Source organism: Schistocerca serialis, chromosome 10 (genome assembly GCF_023864345.2).
Source record: "Schistocerca serialis cubense isolate TAMUIC-IGC-003099 chromosome 10, iqSchSeri2.2, whole genome shotgun sequence".
Lineage (NCBI taxonomy): Eukaryota > Metazoa > Arthropoda > Insecta > Orthoptera > Acrididae > Schistocerca > Schistocerca serialis.
In genome coordinates, this window is record NC_064647.1 from 149824942 (window position 1) to 149839892 (window position 14951).

General features: G+C 42.2%; 1 non-coding gene across 1 annotated transcript; it reads right to left on the minus strand.

Annotated features, from left to right (window-relative positions):
* Window positions 1–13212: 13212 nt before the first annotated feature.
* On the minus strand, window positions 13213–13287 carry Trnat-ugu (transfer RNA threonine (anticodon UGU)). Its single transcript has one exon. It is a non-coding gene; the product is annotated as a tRNA-Thr (tRNA).
* Between the last annotated feature and the right edge of the window lie 1664 nt (window positions 13288–14951).

Consider the following 14951-nt stretch of genomic DNA (forward strand, 5'->3'; position numbering starts at 1 on the left):
AGTGTGACGAAAGTTTGTCTCGGACACTTTCTTAGACTGTAAGATCCTATTCCCGAATAGTCGGATCTTGTCGCTACTAAGGTTGCACAACATTGTCTCTCATGAAGTTATCGTTAATGCTCCTTGCTGACACGTAATTGTCAGATGGACATGTATCCTGGCTGCTACAGAGCATTCCCGAGCGTTTAGACCTTTCAAAGGTTCATAAATGTGCGTAATAATTAGCATAAACACGCGAAGGAAATGCACGTGTGAAATTCACAGGGTAAAGCAGGACACTAGTAATTCTGTATCCGAACAATCCAGGTTTGTTCTTCCTACTCATCCGCATTAACTTACATTTAGGGCTAGCTGCCATTCATCTCACCAACTGGAAATTTTGTCTAAGTTGTCTCGTATCTTCCTACAGCCACTCAACTTCGACACCTTACCGTACACCACGGCATCATCAGCAAACAACTGAAGCTTGATGATCACCCTGTCTACCAAATCATTTTATCATTAGAGAACAACACTGGCCCTGTCACACTTCCCTTGGGCACTCTTGACCATACCCTTGACTCTGATGAACTCGCCGTCGAGGACAACTCTGGGTTCTACCATTTAAAAAGTCTTATAAGAGTCACTCACTTATCTGTGAACTTATTTCATATACTCGGGCCTTCGATAAGATCCTGCAATGGGGCACCGTGCAGATGCTTTCCGGAAATCTAGAAATATGGACTCTACCTGTTGTCCTTCATCCATAGTTCGCAGTATATCACGTGACAAAAGGGCAAACGAAGTTTCCCACGAGCGATGCTTTCTAAAACTGTGCTGATTCGTGCACGTAAGCTTCTCAGTCCCAAGAACGTTTATTATATTTGAACTGAGAATAAGTCCAAGAATTCTGCAGAAAACGGAAGTTAGAGATATTGGTCTGTAACTTTGCGGATCCGTTCGTTTACCCTTCTTATATACTGGAACCACGCGAGCCTTTTTCCAGTCGCTTGGTACTATCTGCTGGGCGAAAGACTCACGATAAATATGTAAGGGACCAATGCCATAGAGTACTCTCTCAAAACTTCGGGCTACTTCACTACCTACACACTACGGACAACTTCACGTTCAACAGGCTAGTTTAATCGCAGAAAGACATTCCAAGCAAAGAGGCTGAAAGCAACGGCGTAGGGTGGACTAGAATAAAACGTCAAGGAGGTCGAATGGGTAAGGCAATACTTGCGCACTGCTAGTCCAAACAGAAATGTACATTAAATTTCTTCTATCTTAGAAACCATTCGGAGTAGGGGATATGTCCATGTGTCTTTTGCTTTTAATGAGTGTTCCTATCATATCCCTGAATACTGACCAATTTCCATTGAACACCCTGTATGTAGGAACATGTGAGGCAATACTAACCCAAAGACATATCTTAGAAGATTGGTTCAAGAAAGACGAACCTGCGTTTACACCATTTCTAGATTTAGAGAACGCTTCCTACAGCTTTGACAGTGCTATACTGCTTCAAATTCTGAAAGAAGCCGACATAAAATGCAGGTTGAAGCTATAAGAGACGAAGGACATGGAAAGCAAGCAGTGATTAATGAAGTGAGTCAGTCATCTAGCATGTCTCCGATGTTACTCAATCCGTATATTGAACAAACGGTGAAGGAAGCTTAGAGAGGTTTTTAAAATCAAAGGGTAGAAATAGTCTGAGATCCGCTGATGTCACTGTATTTCTGTCAGGGTCGACAGAGGGCTTGGAAGATCACAGAATGAATGGCGTCTTGAAATCAGATTATAAGATGAAGTAAAAAGTCAGAATCTTACGGAATTTCTCTTCATTATGGAAATTTACGATACCACTTCTTTATCGTCTTTGCACCTATTTTCGGTATAAAGTACCTTATTCATTGAGCCGTGCACGGCTCGTGTTCATCCCATTAATTGTTTGTCATCTTCTATTAAGGTACTGCCACCTCGTTTTCTTATTCCATTTACTGGCTTCACAAACTTTCTGCCTTACTTGCCGGTGAGTGGCAGCAGCAGCGCGTATTGATAGTGCCTCCCCCCTCCCCCCTATATTTCTAGATATTTGCGAAGTTTGTTAGCTGTTGGGTGAAGTTATGGCTTATATATGTAGTTAACGATTGCATATCGATAGTTTCACAGAGTTTCATACGCTACCACGTAATAATGTGAAAATTAGTTTTCCTATAAATGTCGCTAAAGCTTGTAAAAGAATTTCATTTTTATTTCTGTTTTGTAAAATAATTTGAACATCATTTATAGGAACTGTCAACAATTTTTTAACTAACTTAGCAATCGATGTTACGTTACACGACATTCGAATTTTTGAAAGATATGTAATTTATTTTGTTACTTTCATAAATACCCTTTAATATTTCCTGTTTGTAGCAAACATGGACCTTGCCGTTGGTGGGGAGGTTTGCGTGCCTCAGCGATACAGATAGCCGTACCGTAGGTGCAACCACAACGGAGGGGTATCTGTTGAGAGGCCAGACAAACGTGTGGTTCCTGAAGAGGGGCAGCAGCCTTTTCAGTAGTTGCAAGGGCAACAGTCTGGATGATTGACTGATCTGGCCTTGTAACAATAACCAAAACGGCCTTGCTGTGCTGGTACTGCGAACGGCTGAAAGCAAGGGGAAACTACAGCCGTAATTTTTCCCGAGGGCATGCAGCTTTACTGTATGATTACATGATGATGGCGTCCTCTTGGGTAAAATATTCCGGAGTTAAAATAGTCCCCCATTCGGATCTCCGGGCGGGGACTACTCAAGAGGATGTCGTTATCAGGAGAAAGAAAACTGGCGTTCTACGGATCGGAGCGTGGAATGTCAGATCCCTTAATCGGGCAGGTAGGTTAGAAAATTTAAAAAGGGAAATGGATAGGTTGAAGTTAGATATAGTGGGAATTAGTGAAGTTCGGTGGCAGGAGGAACAAGACTTCTGGTCAGGTGACTACAGGGTTATAAACACACAATCAAATAGGGGTAATGCAGGAGTAGGTTTAATAATGAATAGGAAAATAGGAATGCGGGTAAGCTACTACAAACAGCATAGTGAACGCATTATTGTGGCCAAGATAGATACGAAGCCCACGCCTACTACAGTAGTACAAGTTTATATGCCAACTAGCTCTGCAGATGACGAAGAAATTGAAGAAATGTATGATGAAATAAAAGAAATTATTCAGATTGTGAAGGGAGACGAAAATTTAATAGTCATGGGTGACTGGAATTCGAGTGTGGGAAAAGGGAGAGAAGGAAACATAGTAGGTGGATATGGATTGGGGGACAGAAATGAAAGAGGAAGCCGCCTGGTAGAATTTTGCACAGAGCACAACATAATCATAACTAACACTTGGTTTAAGAATCATGAAAGAAGGTTGTATACATGGAAGAACCCTGGAGATACTAAAAGGTATCAGATAGATTATATAATGGTAAGACAGAGATTTAGGAACCAGGTTTTAAATTGTAAGACATTTCCAGGGGCAGATGTGGACTCTGACCACAATCTATTGGTTATGACCTGTAGATTAAAACTGAAGAAACTGCAAAAAGGTGGGAATTTAAGGAGATGGGACCTGGATAAACTAAAAGAACCAGAGGTTGTACAGAGATTCAGGGAGAGCATAAGGGAGCAATTGACAGGAATGGGGGAACTAAATACAGTAGAAGAAGAATGGGTAGCTTTGAGGGATGAAGTAGTGAAGGCAGCAGAGGACCAAGTAGGTAAAAAGATGAGGGCTAGTAGAAATCCTTGGGTAACAGAAGAAATATTGAATTTAATTGATGAAAGGAGAAAATATAAAAATGCAGTAAGTGAAACAGGCAAAAAGGAATACAAACGTCTCAAAAATGAGATCGACAGGAAGTGCAAAATGGCTAAGCAGGGATGGCTAGAGGACAAATGTAAGGATGTAGAGGCCTATCTCACTAGGGGTAAGATAGATACCGCCTACAGGAAAATTAAAGAGACCTTTGGAGATAAGAGAACGACTTGTATGAATATCAAGAGCTCAGATGGAAACCCAGTTCTAAGCAAAGAAGGGAAAGCAGAAAGGTGGAAGGAGTATATAGAGGGTCTATACAAGGGCGATGTACTTGAGGACAATATTATGGAAATGGAAGAGGATGTAGATGAAGATGAAATGGGAGATATGATACTGCGTGAAGAGTTTGACAGAGCACTGAAAGACCTGAGTCGAAACAAGGCCCCCGGAGCAGACAATATTCCATTGGAACTACTGACGGCCGTGGGAGAGCCAGTCCTGACAAAACTCTACCATCTGGTGAGCAAGATGTATGAAACAGGCGAAATACCCTCAGACTTCAAGAAGAATATAATAATTCCAATCCCAAAGAAAGCAGGTGTTGACAGATGTGAGAATTACCGAACTATCAACTTAATAAGTCACAGCTGCAAAATACTAACACGAATTCTTTACAGACGAATGGAAAAACTAGTAGAAGCCAACCTCGGGGAAGATCAGTTTGGATTCCGTAGAAACACTGGAACACGTGAGGCAATACTGACCTTACGACTTATCTTAGAAGAAAGATTAAGGAAAGGCAAACCTACGTTTCTAGCATTTGTAGACTTAGAGAAAGCTTTTGACAATGTTGACTGGAATACTCTCTTTCAAATTCTAAAGGTGGCAGGGGTAAAATACAGGGAGCGAAAGGCTATTTACAATTTGTACAGAAACCAGATGGCAGTTATAAGAGTCGAGGGACATGAAAGGGAAGCAGTGGTTGGGAAGGGAGTAAGACAGGGTTGTAGCCTCTCCCCGATGTTGTTCAATCTGTATATTGAGCAAGCAGTAAAGGAAACAAAAGAAAAATTCGGAGTAGGTATTAAAATTCATGGAGAAGAAATAAAAACTTTGAGGTTCGCCGATGACATTGTAATTCTGTCAGAGACAGCAAAGGACTTGGAAGAGCAGTTGAATGGAATGGACAGTGTCTTGAAAGGAGGATATAAGATGAACATCAACAAAAGCAAAACAAGGATAATGGAATGTAGTCTAATTAAGTCGGGTGATGCTGAGGGAATTAGATTAGGAAATGAGGCACTTAAAGTAGTAAAGGAGTTGCGCTATTTGGGGAGCAAAATAACTGATGATGGTCGAAGTAGAGAGGATATAAAATGTAGGCTGGCAATGGCAAGGAAAGCGTTTCTGAAGAAGAGAAATTTGTTAACATCCAGTATAGATTTAAGTGTCAGGAAGTCATTTCTGAAAGTATTCGTATGGAGTGTAGCCATGTATGGAAGTGAAACATGGACGATAAACAGTTTGGACAAGAAGAGAATAGAAGCTTTCGAAATGTGGTGCTACAGAAGAATGCTGAAGATTAGATGGGTAGATCACATAACTAATGAGGAAGTATTGAATAGGATTGGGGAGAAGAGAAGTTTGTGGCACAACTTGACCAGAAGAAGGGATCGGTTGGTAGGACATGTTCTGAGGCATCAAGGGATCACCAATTTAGTATTGGAGGGCAGCGTGGAGGGTAAAACTCGTAGAGGGAGACCAAGAGATGAATACACTAAGCAGATTCAGAAGGATGTAGGTTGCAGTAGGTACTGGGAGATGAAAAAGCTTGCACAGGATAGAGTAGCATGGAGAGCTGCATCAAACCAGTCTCAGGACTGAAGACCACAACAACAACAACAGCAAACACTGAATATACTTTTTAAATTATGTCAAACCTTAAAAATAGAAGTTCATATCCTTTCATTTTGACTCAAGGAATGTTCTGTATGCTTCCAGAAGAAAGCATAATTGATACAAATTGTAATTTCGGTGCCAAAGGCGTCACAAACAGTTCGACCTTGCTCTCTGACTGTTGGAAATACTGTGAACAAAAAGATACTAGTCACGAAGTTTTTATTATGGAAGTTGTAACTTTAACTGTGTGGAAAATATTTGTGAGGTGCCCACACAACTGGAAGAACTGCAAATAAAAGTGGATGTGTGAAAAACAATGACAAAAACTTCAGTCATTCTTTTTCAATAAGGTTATGCAGACATCGCAGTTTTGGACGCTGAAGTCAGCTAAAAGTTAGTAAAAACTTTCAAATCGCTATAAAATATCGTCTTAGCTACTTACTGCAAATATGGCAGTGGGGGTAGTAGACACTAATAGGCAATAAATATAGACTAATGTTCTTCGTCAAAGTGTTAACGGATGCTTTATGATGAACATCAACAAAAGTAAAACAAGGGTAATGGAACGTAGTCGAATGAAATCAGCCTGTGCTGATGAAATTGCAAACGAGACACTAAAAGAAGTAGTGTTCCGACATTTTGGCAGCAAAAAATAAATAAATAAATAAATAAAAATCGATGGTCGAAATAGAGGACACAAAAGAGAGATTAGCAGCAACGAGGAAAATATTTCTGAGAAAGCAAATTTTGTTAACATCTAATACAAATTGTAGTGCTAGGAAGTCTCTTCTGGAGGTATTTGACTGGAGTGTAATCTTGTCCAGAAATGAAAGCAGCAGTTCAGACAACAAAAGAGCTGAAGCTTTTGAAATGCGGCGAGACAGAAGAATGCTGGAGATTGGATGGGTAGAACGAGTAACTGATGAAGCGCTACTGAATCTAACTGGGGAGGCAATTAATTTACAGCACAACTTGACTAAAAGAACAGTTCGCAGAATACATCCTCAACCATCAAAGAGTCGTGAATTTTGTAATGGAGGGGACTTCGGGGGGTAAAAATTGTGGTGGGAGACGAAGGCTTGCCTATAGTAAGGAGATTCAGACGGAAGTAGTCTGCAGTAGTCGTGCAGAAGTGAATAGGCTTACACAGGACAGAATAGCCTGAAGCACTGTCAAGGGCTTTCTCGAAATCTAAAAATGCTATAAACGTAGGTTTGCCTTTCTTAACCTATCTTCTTAGGTTGACATTGCCTCGAGTGTCCTTGCATTTCTTCGCAGAGGTGGGCCTCTACCAGTATTTTCTGTCCTTCCGCAAATAATTCGTGTTAGTTATGCAGTCATGACAAATTAGCATGATAGTTGGGGAATCTTCACACTTGTCGATACCTGTGATAACTACCTCTACATCTACAGGATTGCTCTGTAACTCTCAATTAAATGCCTGGCAGAAGTTTTATCGAACCACCTGCCAGCTATTTCTCTACCGTCCCACTCTCTAACAGCGCGCGGGAAGAACGAATACTTAAATCCTTCTGTGCGAGCTCCGGTTTTTCTTATTTTACTATGATGACCATTTTTTTCTCCGTAGCTGAGCACCTCCAAAATATTTTCTCACTCTGAGGAGAAAGTTGGTCTTTGAAATTTCATGAGAAGATCCTTCCGCAACGAAAAACGCGTTTGTTTTAATGATTGCCACTCCAGTTCTCGTATCATATCCATCATATCAATGCGATTCTCTCACGTATTTCGCGATTATACAAAACGAGCTGACCTTTTTTGAACTTTTTCGCAGTCCTGTTTGATGTGAATCTCATAACATGCAGCAATACTCCAGAAGAGGACGGACAAGCGTAATGTAAGCAGTCTCTTTAGTAGTCCTGTTGCATTTTCTAAGTGTTCTGCCGATGAATTGCGTTCTTTGGTTCGCTTTTCCCACACGTTGCGTATGTGATCGTTCCAATTCGAGGTATTCGAAGACCTAATTCCTAAGCTTTTAGCTGAATTTACAGCCTTTGAATTTGTGTGACTGTTACCGAAACTTCTCAGATTTCCACACTTTTCAGTTTTTGGAATCAATTGCCATTTTTTGCACCATAGTGAGATCTTGTCTAAGCTCTTCGTGTTGATCATGTGATTATTTTACAAGACGATAATGAAAGCATTATCTGCGAACAGTCTAAGAAGACTGCTCAAAATGTGTCCTAAATCGTATAAGTAGAGGGGCCACAACACTTCCTTGCGGAACGCCAGATTTAACATCTGTTTTACTCGCTGTTACTACGAACTGTTACTACGAACTGTGATCTCTCTGACAGGAAATCACGAATCCAGTCACACAACTGAGACGATACTTTGTAGGCACGCAATCTGATTAGAATTCGCTTGTGAGAAACTGTGTCAGCCTTCTGGAAATCTAAAAATACGGAATTAATTCGACCTCAACTGTCGACAGCACTCATTACTTCGTGAGAATAGAGAGCTAGTTGTGATTCACAAGAACGATGTTTTCTGAATCCTGGTTTGCTATTTGTCAATAAATGGTTTTCCTCGAACACGGTATACGTTGCAAAACTATGCTGCTAATCGACGTTAGTGATATGGGTCTGTAATTCAGCGGATTACTCCCACTTCCTTTCTTTGGTATTGGTGTGACCCGTGCAACTTTCCAGTCTTTAGGTACGGGTCTTCCGAAGAGCGAGCGGTTGTACATGATTTCTACGTATTTTATCAGAATACTCTGAAAGGAACTTATCTGGAGTACAATCTGGACCGAAGACCTTACCTTTATTAAGTGATTAAAGCTGCTTCGCTACACCGAGGGTATCTTCTTCTCAGTTTCTCATATTGATAGTTGTTCGCTTCACAAATATTTATCCCGTTTTAAAGAAGAAGGAATTTCGAAAAAGTGCGTTTAGTAAATCTACTTTAGTGCCATTGTCATCACTGGATGCTATTCATTATGGTGGTGATGGTAATGATGATGCCTTTTCTCTCTGTAGATGGTAGATGGTTCTCAAAACTATCCAGCGGAAATGTATCTGTCGAAGAAATTACTTGTTGGAATCGACCCAGAAAATAGGAAGATTTTTGCTGTTACAAAGTACAGGGTGCTTATAAATTAATTATACGAAAGTAATCTTTAACTGTGAAATAGGTAAATACCTTACAGAACCGTTTGATACAGCAGTGAATGCAATATATCTTCAAGTTTTATTTACACATGTTCGAAATGGCAAAACAGAAAGGACTCTAAATCTTGTTACAGTTTACAGTGCAAACAAAACATTTCGGCGAATTCCGTACATGATAGATTACGTGACGTGATTTCTGTTCACCCCATGTTAAAACATTGTAGTCGTAAGTTTATCACAGGTATGGAAGGTGACTGCGTCACTGAACACAATTTCACTGAGAAAATCCCTTTCGGTCTGCATTATGTGAAATGGTTGTACACAAAACTCTGCTTATTTTTCTTCGTCACTTACTCTTAAAGCTTGCAACTATTCCATTTTTTAGGGTTCGTATGACAAGCATTTTTTAATACCTTTCTCGCTGTAACACTAGGCGTACTCAATTCTAAGCAGGCATGTCTCGTCCATTCACGCAGACTACGAATGTAAGATTGCAGAACTTGTTTAATTGCTGAGTCAGAACTACTGGCCGACCCGTAGCCCCTACACAGATAATTGTACCAATTAATAAGAGTTTGCTTTTGAGGTGGTGGTTTGCGCTTTATAATCCCGAATTGTCTCGGAGCAGTAGCAGCGGATTTGGATTCATGAAACCATGTACAACAGTGAGACTGCTCTGCACAGCTATACACTCAAGTTCAGAGAGAATAGAACACCCTAAACGACTAAATAAAGGCCATTCATAACAACAGGACATGTACTTTAGTATGTTCTACAGAAATGGTTAGCATTTCAGTCACCTCGATTCAGCATGTGTCCTTGTTACCAATGGAAAATTGTACTGAAATGCAGGAGGATCTGCAGCGAATTGACGCATGGTGCAGGGAATGGCAATTGAATCTCAATGTAGACAAGTTTAATGTGCTGCGAATACATAGAAAGAAAGATCCCTTATCATTTACCCACAATATAGCAGTTAATTCCATAAATTATCTGGGAGTACACATTATGAGTGATTTAAAATGGAATGATCATATAAAATTGATCGTCGGTAAAGCAGATGCCAGACTGAGATTCATTGGAAGAATCCTAAGGAAATGTAATCCGAAAACAAAGGAAGTAGGTTACAGTACGCTTGTTCGCCCACTGCTTGAATACTGCTCAGCAGTGTGGGATCCGTACCAGATAGGGTTGATAGAAGAGATAGAGAAGATCCAACGGAGAGCAGCGCTTCATTACAGGATCATTTAGTAATCGCGAAAGCGTTACGGAGATGATAGATAAACTCCAGTGGAAGACTGCAGGAGAGACGCTCAGTAACTCGGTACGGGCTTTTGTTGAAGTTTCGAGAATATACCTTCACCGAGGAATCAGGCAGTATATTGCTCCCTCCTACGTATATCTCGCGAAGAGACCATGAGGATAAAATCAGAGAGAGCCCACACAGAAGCATACTGACAATCCTTCTTTCGACGAACAATACGAGACTGGAATAGAAGGGAAAACCTATAGAGGTACTCAAGGTACCCTCCGCCACACACCGTCAGGTGGCTTGCGGAGTATGGAGGTAGATGTAGATGTAGATGTAGGCACAGAGTCCGCCATGGTCCCTGATAACTTGTTTCATACGAGATAGCATCGATGCGTATAAGGTGCGAATGGCGTCCTATGGTACAGTCATCCATGGTGCACTCACCTGGTTCCGAAGTTCATCTGCGGGGGTTGGCATGGGGTCACAGCACTGCACCCGTCGTTTCACCATATCACACACATTTTCGATTGACGACAAGTCTGGTTATCTGCCGGTATAGGGCAAAAGGCTGACATCCTGTGACACCAAGAAAGCAAGTGTTCGTAAAGCAACATGTGTTCGTGCATTGTCTCGCTGAAAATGGCCTCTGGGGTGTTGGTTCAAATGGCTCTGAGCACTGTGGGACTCAACTTCTGAGGTCATCAGTCCCCTTGAACTTGGAACTACTTAAACCTAACTAACCTAAGGACATCACACACATCCATGCCCGAGGCAGGATTCGAACCTGCGACCGTAGCGGTCTCGCGGTTCCAGACAGTAGCGCCTTAACCGCACGGCCTCTCCGGCCGGCCTTCTGGGGAGTTGTGCAGAGAGGGTGTTGCTACGCGTCGCACTGGTCACAGTGCCCTAGACATGCGCCACCTGTGATTCGTGGTTGTACCCAATAGCAGCCTATAACACACTACCGAAACACTTCGTTCCACACGGGCAACAGAGATTGATGCAGGCCGTGGTGCGCCTTTTCTGACTCACCAGCTCTTCGGCACGAGACTATCGATTATCCGGCTGTACTACGATCCTTGCCTCTGTTGTGATCTGGCGGCTGTTTTCGGCGGTCGGGGAGTATCGGCCTGGACTCGCTACGAGGAGGAAGGACGTCCTCGCGGGGACGAAGGAGGAAAACACGCGGGCTCGGTCACCAGCGGCAGGGCCGGTCTACCTTGCAAGACGGTCGCGAGTTAGCGGTGGACCTGCCTGATGTCAGCTCCGGGCGCTGTTCGTCGCATTGCTTCGGTGCCCGTTTTCTCGGAGGGACCCATCCCTGGAGACCATCTCGAACAACGCTCTCCATCGAAGGTGTAAGTGGTTTTGGTACCTTCGTTTCGTTGGACGATTTGCGTTCCAGCGAGTGTACTTGTTGATTCGTTGCCGTAATGTACGTGTTGCTGAAGTAAGAGCAGTCGGCAAGGTGTGTGACCGCATGGAGACCAGCAGTCACTACCTCCTTTAAAATATCAGTGTTCCCAAAAGATGTAGCAACTGTAAAGCATTCAAGATAGGTCATAGTCTACTTGTAATTTTCTGCATTCCGAACTTACACAATTGGCAGCTACATCGCAGACCTGTTGTTGTTGTTGTTGTTGTGGTCTTCAGTCCTGAGACTGGTTTGATGCAGCTCTCCATGTTACTCTATCCTGTGCAAGCTTCTTCATCTCCCAGTACTTACTGCAACCTACATCCTTCTGAATCTGTTTAGTGTATTCATCTCTTGGTCTCGCTGTACGATTTTTACCCTCCACACTGTCCTCCAATATTAAATTGATGATCCCTTGATGCCTCACAATGTGCCCTACCAACCGATCCCTTCTTCTAGTCAAGTTGTGCCACAAAGTTCTCTTCTCCCCAATTCTATTCAATACCTCCTCATTAGTTACGTGATCTACCCATCTAATCTTCAGCATTCTTCTGTAGCACCACATTTCGAAAGCTTCTATTCTCTTCTTGTCCAAACTGTTTATCGTCCACGTTTCACTTCCATACATGGCTACACTCCGTACAAATACTTTCGGAAAAGACTTCCTGACATTTAAATCTATACTCGATGTTAACAAATTTCTCTTCTTCAGAAACGCTTTCCTTGCCATTGCCAGTCTAGATTTTATATCCTCTCTACTTCGACCATCATCAGTTATTTTGCTCCCCAAATAGCAAAACTCCTTTAAGTGTTTCATTTCCTAATCTAACTCCCTCAGCATCACCCGACTTAATTCGACTACACTCCATTATTCTCGTTTTGCTTTTGTTGATGATCATCTTATACCCTCCTTTCATGACACTATCCATTCTGTTCAACTGCTCTTCCAATTCCTTTGCTGTCTCTGATAGAATTACAATGTCATCGGCGAACCTCAAAGTTTTTATTTCTTCTCCATGGATTTTAATACCTACTCCGAATTTTTCTTTTGTTTCCTTTACTGCTTGCTCAATATACAGATTGAATAACATCGGGGATAGGCTACAACCCTGTCTCACTCCCTTCTCAACCACTGCTTCCCTCTCATGTCCCTCTACTCTTATAACTGCCATCTGGTTTCTGTTGTACAAATTGTAAATAGTCTTTCGCTCCCTGTATTTTACCCCTGACACCTTTAGAATTTGAAAGAGAATATTCCAGTCAACATTGTCGAAAGCTTTCTCTAAGTCTACAAATGCTAGAAACGTAGTTTTGCCTTTCCTTAATCTTTCTTCTAAGATAAGTCGTAAGATCAGTATTGCCTCACGTGTTCCAATGTTTCTACGGAATCCAAACTGATCTACCCCAAGGTCGGCTTCTACTAGTTTTTCCATTCGTCTGTAAAGAATTCGCGTTAGTATTTTGCAGCTGTGTCTTATTAAACTGATTGTTCGGTAATTTTTACATCTGTTTGTGTTCCACATCGCAGACCTATACGACGAAATTAAAGTGCGCCAAACCTAGTATCGTTGTGAAGTTGTGCAACTGAATAACGTGATATTATGTTGAAATTATTTCCTTTTCATCTTTGTACACACTGTCGGCCCTAATCATATGTGGAAATGAAATGATAATTAAATGGACACTCTAGCTGCAAACAGGCGTTGATGTACTTCATTGGGGACATGTTGAAAATGTGTGCCCCGACCGGGATTCGAACCCGGGATCTCCTGCTTACATGGCAGACGCTCTATCCATCTGAACCACCGTGGGCACAGAGGATAGCGCGTCTGCAGGGACTTATCCCTTGCACGCCCCCCGTGAGATCCACATTCCCAACATGTCCACACCACTACATTCGTAGTGCGCCTAATAGATGTTTGCCCATCATACTCATTACTCGTGGCAGATTAATCTACCAAGTACCGTACGAGTTCGGGCATAGCGTGTGCATTCGCGCGAGAAGGTCAATGGCCGGGAAGCCATATTTAAACTATATATGACGGTAGTATCTGTTCCCGAAAGAACAGTTACCGTGGATGACCATGCAGCTTTGCTAGAAATAAAATGATAATTAAATGGACACCTTAGCTGCAAACAGGCGTTGATGTACTTCATTGGGGACATGTTGAAAATGTGTGCCCCGACCGGGATACGAACCCGGACATGTTGGGAATGTGGATCTCACGGGGGGCGTGCAACGGATAAGTCCCTGCAGGCACGCTATCCTCTGTGCCAGCGGTGGCTCAGATGGATAGAGCGTCTGCCATGTAAGCAGGAGATCCCGGGTTCGAATCCCAGTCGGGGCACACATTTTCAACATCTCCCCAATGAAGTACATCAACGCCTGTTTGCAGCTAGGGTGTCCATTTAATTATCATTTCATTTCTAGCAAAGCTGCATGGTCATCCACGGTAACTGTTCTTTCGGGAACAGATACTACCGTCATATATATGTGGAAATATTGTTTGACAAACTATGAGAGTGTAAAAGTCTGATACTATATTTTCAGCATTGGATTTGTGTACAGTTCTTAATTTAAATGTTTTACAGCATTGATATTGCTGAAAAATTTGACTCACTTTTGTTGAAAGCATTTATTGGTTCTTCATTTACATAGTTATTTATTGATCTCTTAACTTATATTAATTGATGTTTGGTTGGTGTTTGCTGTGTCCTCAGCGGTCTGCTTGTGTTCCAGTTTTCTGCGAGTTGGGGTGTGTGGGAGCGGCGCTACGTTCTGCTTCGGTGCACAGAAGCTGTGACGTGCCGTCTGATGGGAAGTGACTCCCGGTTGGGTCCCGGCGTTTAGGTGTTATTTTGGACGGCTGGTCTGCTGCTTCTGGCATTTTAACTCACCTTGTGCCTAGGACAGCCTGGCGTCACTGCCCGTTTGGTAGTTATTGAACCTATTTTATGTATATGTAAAAAAAAGGGATTTTTTTAATTTGCTTGGGAATCAATTGTATTAATTAACTTGTTGTGCTCCTTGTGTTATTTGGGATCGTAACGAACTGGTGTGTGTTGTAAAATGTGGTGTCACCGCCACACACCACACTTGCTAGGTGGTAGCCTTTAAATCGGCCGCGGTCCGTTAGTATACGTTGGACCCGCGTGTCGCCACTATCAGTGATTGCAGACCGAGCGCCGCCACATAGCAGGTCTAGTCTAGAGAGACTCCCTAGCACTCGCCGCAGTTGCACAGCCGACTTTGCTAGCGATGGTTCACTGTCTACATTCGCTCTCATTTGCAGAGACGACAGTTTAGCATAGCCTTCAGCTACGTCATTTGCTACGACCTAGCAAGGCGCCATATTCAGTTACTATAAGAACCATCTTCAAGAATGTATTCTGAACAGATAATATTGTGAATCATGTACCGTCAAGAGCGACGTTCATCATTAATGGATTAAAGTTAAGTATCAAACTAATTACGTC